The sequence below is a fragment of the Nipponia nippon genome, unplaced genomic scaffold, assembly GCF_047370975.1.
Source record: "Nipponia nippon isolate SJK-2023a ecotype South Korea unplaced genomic scaffold, ASM4737097v1 scaffold_9, whole genome shotgun sequence".
In the NCBI taxonomy this organism is placed as follows: Eukaryota; Metazoa; Chordata; class Aves; order Pelecaniformes; family Threskiornithidae; genus Nipponia; species Nipponia nippon.
This window is the reverse complement of record NW_028262413.1, coordinates 30,209,105-30,215,346: the sequence shown is the minus strand read 5'-3', so window position 1 is coordinate 30,215,346 and position 6,242 is coordinate 30,209,105.

Sequence of the window (6,242 nt, the reverse complement as noted above, 5' to 3'; positions counted from 1 at the left end):
GCAAATCCCAGTCAAACAGTAAATTAACAAGATGCCAGGTACCTTATCTTTCCTCTTCAATTACATCGTGACTTATCACAGTTGACATTTCAGTAAGGCTGTAGTAGCAGATCTGAATTTGAACATTCATAAGGAGAAGATGCAATATACCAGCTTTGATGTCAATAGAATGTCGGTCTCTGTCTGCTTCGTTCAGACTGAACTGAATTGCAGGAACTGCATTAATAGTCAACATAAGCCATCTGTTTAAACATGTGTGTTTTGAAAAGAACTGCCATGTACAATAAACATACTCAACTGTAATGACTCACATATCTGTTTATGTGAAATGAGGATTTGGCAATTGCCCCCACAAAAACATTACATTACAGGTTAAAAGCAGTTTTATATAAAGTTCATTTATTTACGTGGCAGGTCCAATGGTCTGACAGTTTTGATGCAGTCTGGGAAGTATATTAACTGCAGAGCTGCTGAACCAACCTATTTTGCCAACCTTCCCTCAAGAAACTGTTTGGTAAGTCAAAGCTGCACCAAGGAACATCAGCAGTTCATGGAATTAAGTGGCTGACAGGGACATAGTTCGAGTTGCAAAGTGTTCTCAAATACATTTGACCAGGGTGCCCATGGAGGCAGGATACCGCATCCCAGGTGTGGTGCAACAGTTCATTACAGAACACCCCAAGTAAGCCTGGTGGTGCTGGCAGTCTGGCTAGGTGATGTCTGTAACCACCGCGGGCTCATGAATGAGAGCATTCATCCTGATCATACATTATACTAATCTTCAGTCCCTGATCTTGCATGGGGAGAAGCTGTTATGCTCTCCTTTGCAGGCCGAAGCTGCTTCAAGCAGCTGACACAACACCCGAGTAACTACGTACCAATGTGGGAAAAGTCAGAAATACGCAACCTCCCATTTTATCTGTCAGACTGTCTCGGAAAAAGAGGCTTTCATTCCTTTGTTGTTCCTTAAAAGTAACATCTATGCACTTACAAGAGTGAAACAACATGACATTAGTGATGACTTGTGGTGTCATTTCTAAGTAAGCTTTGTTAAATTAATCATGACAATGCACTGGTGCCTGGACTTATTCCGCAGCAGCATAAATTATGAATCTGCTTCCAACACATTGAGCAGGGATGCAGAGCCTGGCTGCGTGCTTCCTACTCACATATACAGAGTAGAATTCTATTACCTTTATCAGTCATTAATATGCAAAACATTTATGGGTGCCAGTATAGAGAGGCTCAGAAACTGGAGGGGGCGGGGGGTAGGGGGGAGAGAAAAAGAACATACGGTGAAGGCACATCGTGAATCAGCAACTCCACCACCTTTCTACACCTGGAAAGTTAGCTTGACATCAGTATGGCCTTACTTGTTTTGTTTTGTTTTGCTTTTCTTCCTTCTAGAACCATTTTAAATGGGAGATGTAAGGAGGCCTCATTTTATTTCCTAAACTTCTCTATTGCACAGACTGCATGTTCCAGTGAGGTGCAATGCTTCATTAAATTAGAAGGTCAATAACTGTGTTTTAAGATGTACTTTAATATCACCAGTTTCCTCATTACATGTTTCTGCTTCATATACCTGAGTGAGTGCAACTCCGTCAGTGGGTTTTGTTAATGTTTATATTTGTGTGAATTTGAAGCGGACATGGTGTAGAAGAAACCTGTAGGACTAGAGTTTTGCGTGACGAGCTGGATCTCTCTCCTTTCCATTTACATCGTATTATCTCTCCTTCTTTTGTAGTTTACAGAAATTCTGGTAGCACGGGCATATGTTTAACCACATTTATGTAGCTAACAGGTCTTCTTGCACTTACCACTGCTCGATGTATAAGAGCACCACTAACAAGCCAAGCTGCAGTGTGTTGCCAGCTCTTTCCAAAGCAGACAGTTGTTACCCACATTTCAAAATCAGTCACCAGGGCAATGTGAGGCACTTAAGTGACAACTCAGTAGCTTTGCAGAGCCCAAAATGCTCATGTCATCAAACGCGAATTAAACTGGGGTTGATCCCCAGCTTTCCTTATGATGTATCCACTAGAAAACTATCTTTTTCTCATTAGCTGTCTTGTAAAATTGTTCCCAAGTATTTTACTTGGAGATATTTCATGTTTTTTTTCAAGACACAAGCCTCCCTTCAATAGACGTAGATTTCTGGTGTTGCTGCTATTATACCTACATTTTCTTGGGAGACCTATGGCACATACGCGCTACTTTCCCTTTTTCTTATGCCTCACAATTTGTACAACGTGATAGATCAAAATAGCATAATTTTGAGGTTACTCAGCCGGATTTATCCACTTAAGTCTACATACACAGATGTCAACTTTAGATTACTTTGTTTTTCTGCATATAGCCCACATCTGAAGTGTCCAGCCCCCTCAAATAACCCTCACATAACAAAATGGCGATGAAGAGGAGGGCACACTGAGGCAAATGGAGAAGGCTGTACAGTATCAGAGGAAGAGGGACTGATGGAAAGCAGAGAGAAGGGGGTAAACTTCCTCTCCTGTCACACATAGGAATATAGTTCTTACCGCTGCTACCACTAGCTCAGTTCTGCCTTTTTAAAACAAACAAACAAACAAACAAACAAACAAACAAACAAACAACAAAAAAGTTACTCACATGGTAGCTATAGGCCTGGTATATTTGAGAGCATGGTAAAAAGAATTTTCTCTTCTGATGTATCCTGGGCAAAAGCTTCTCTTCAGAGTATCACATGTACAATATAATAATGTATGTTTATCTAGTAAATTGCTTTGCAATGAGGGTTCAGAGTCACTCTTCAGAAGAACATTAAACAACCCCTGTCTTCACTTTTAAACTGCTGTCACTCTGGGTTATGCATTTGGAATTATCTTGAAGAAAGAAACTGAATTTAGGAATGTGCTGAAGAAAATAAACCAAAAAGCCAAAAAACAGCAATAACTTTTCTGTTCTTGCATCTGACAGACAAGTTCCTAATTACAGAACCCACAGATAAAACACAAAACACATTGACCTATTTAACAGGTTCTAGCTACAGAAGAACTCAAAATCAACAGAAGACTTTTTTCTAAGTTGCTTCTCAAGGACTTATTGCAAATTAAATTCAATAACCAGGATCATAATCAGCACCATGATTGCAAGGAAATCTGTTTCTTCTCTGCTATAATGGAATAAAGAAAATAAGGAAGAGAGATTTTTAAAATGGGGTTTACCCCCCTCAACCTTTCAAAGGACAGTCAGTTTTGGTCACTTTATATAAAAAAAAAAAAAAATCCAATTTCTTATCCCATTCTTTATATACGTCAGCATTTTTATATCCTTTCTTGCTTTGAAACCAATTATATTCTATTTAGACAGCAATGTTTCTAAGTGTAGATAAGATATGGGTTAATTTTTTTATATATCCCACTTTAACTGAGGTATGTTTTTATCACATACTGGAAGTCTTTTCATCCTTTGAGCCTTTAGTCCTGCAGCCTATGCAGTCACAATCTTGTTAATTTAAGCGTAACAAGCAGAAAAATGGACCACGGCTGAATCCCATGCTGTGCACTGGTAATTTATCAAAGAGGCAAACCTTCAACCTTGCCAAATTATTTTCGTCAATATACTTTAAGCAGGGGAGATGCCAGCCTTGGAGAAGCTGGGTGTCAAAGGGTCCATCAGGAAAGAGGCCACCTCTTTTATCTTTACAACTAAACCACAAAATAAGCCATAACATCAACGATGAATGCTCAAGTACTGGATCTGGAAATAGTGAATAGAGTCAAAGCTAGCTGAAGGCATAGGCAAAGCAGACATGTGCCTATGACAGTAGCAGGCTGCCTGCTCTGGCAGCAAGTGGCTCAGGGGGGGAAAAAAACACAAACCCAGCCATCATGTGCTGTAGCCTTCCCAGGGAGGGCTGGGAAGCCCAGGGAGGGTAACATCAGTACCAAGGGCAATTGCCTCTTTTGCATTAGCCAGCCCTTTTATTTTATTCAGGGTCTGTGTGTAACAACTTACAAGTCCAGAGATATTATGTAAAATAATAGCTTGAAGCAGTCTGCATGATGAAGTATTACTTTTCGTTTGTGTGCACGTCAGTCCAACCATTAGTAAAGGGAATAATGTTTTAACTTTTGAGGCTATCTATCTCCTATGTAAAAAGTATGACGTTTCCAGGAAAGGAGCTACAGTAACTGGGCTATATATTACTATGTACCAGTATTGCTCTTGTCCCATAGCTTTAGATTAGATTTAAATAAAGCAACAATGATCTGCATTGAAGTTCACGCTTTCAGTTTTACTCCAGGTGCTCAGATATTACCAGTCCATTCTTTGGATGGAATTGCCTACTGGAAACAGGAGATAAGTGATGTCGGTGCGAAGCTATACCACTTACAAGGCATGACATCTGTTTCATATCACAATTGGAAATGACACAGTTTTAGCAGTCCAAGTGGAAAAACACATTATCTAGAACTTGGTAGTTTTGGAGCAAAGAAGACATTGCCAAAGGTAAATAAAGTCCCTGCAAAGAGGCAGAAAACCTTAGGAGAGGGCAGGGAGATGGAAATGTGGAGAAAGATAAAGGAAAATAGATGATCAGCTCTGTCCTTACCAGAAAAAGATTTTTGACAGAGGACACAGCAGGGAGAAAAGAGAAGTTTACTGTATGCAATGGAGGGAGATGGAAAAAGACAATAATTTCCAGGAGAGAAGAGTCAGAAAAAATACGGAAGTGATGTGCTAAAAGTCTGAGATGAAGACTTAGGGGGACTTACCTTTGAACCAGTGACAGCTGATAAAAGAGCAAGGTATCAGCTAATAATACATTAGGTAAGACTCTGCACTGCAACACAGCTATGTCATTACAGAATTTACCCTTGAAATAACTACCAGTTTGTTGACAGTGTTTTCTGTTTATTATAAATAATTTAATTTAGTAACCATTGCTTGTAAGCCTGCCTGCTAATCCTTCAATAGCAGCTCCCATTATATCCTGAAAGGGAAGCAGCAACCACAATTTGGAGCCACTCAGTGTCCGCAGCAGAGCACTGGGGTGGCCGCCCAGAGAAGGCTTCTCCCAGTGTCAGCATGCACTGCCCATATGCTCAGCATATGGAGTGTTCACTGAAAGGGCACCTTTCTCCCTACAACTATCAAATCACAGAACTGATGGCACAAAACGGTATAATTAAACCATAAGCAGGACACACTCTAAACATGTTGTACTCTGAGGTGTATTTTAGGAAGGATATTGTTGTGTTAGCCAGAATTGTTCTGCCTGTCCCATAATTTATATTTTTAATTTAAGATAAGCATTTATTGTTTCAGTTCTTGCAATAGTGAAAAATCAAAACTGCACCAGCAAGCTAGTAGACACTGCAAGGAAAGGGGCAAGAACCCCTTAGCCTCAAAGCATGACCAGCAAACAATGAACCATCTAAATGGCTGCATTAAATCAGAATACTTTCTCATAAATTAAACCTATGCATAACTCATGCCTGTGAGCTCTTCAACACAGCAAATGTACCAAGAACTACAGGAACGACTTGTGTTGGAACAATGTCCACAGGCCTAGAACACTGGCCTCAACTTCAGAGTGCAAAGATGCAGTGTTAAAACAGTCAAGTCAGCCTCAAAAATGTAGATATTTTAAGCTATTCAGGAAGGTGTTCCAAAAGCAGCAAGTTTCTCTCAGTAGCACCAATAAGAAGAACTTAAGAAGCAAGGAGCAAAGCAGAGAAAGATTCACATATTTTAATAGCCTGCAGAAGACATGCTTCACTCAATATCGAGATCCCAATCTACCGATGCCCCATCTGGTTTTAGTACGTAGTCAACTGAAGGAATGTTATTCTGATTTAAAGTTTACTGGGGGATTTCAAAAGGTTAGGGTCACAATTCAGTGGCTTCCATAAAGGCAACATTTTGAGACTTAACTACTTAATTGATTTCCTACTACTTTTTCTGCATTAGAACAGGAGCCTTTGCTAAGAATTGCCATGCATTTTGTGCAGTTCCTAGATGGCAGCACCTCTATCAGCACCCTCAGGTGAAGCTCTCCACTTTTCTGAAAAGTGGGTGCAGAGTTATGTGACTCTCACCTTGAATAAACTTTGCTGTCTAGAGGATGTGAATGTAGAGGAGTTTTAAGCAAGGCTTGTTTTTTTTTGATGTACAGACCATCAATTATTAAATCTGCAGCTGGTTTTCAAGTTGTTCAAGCAGATGGTGCACCATAAAGCCCCCTGCAGCAATCC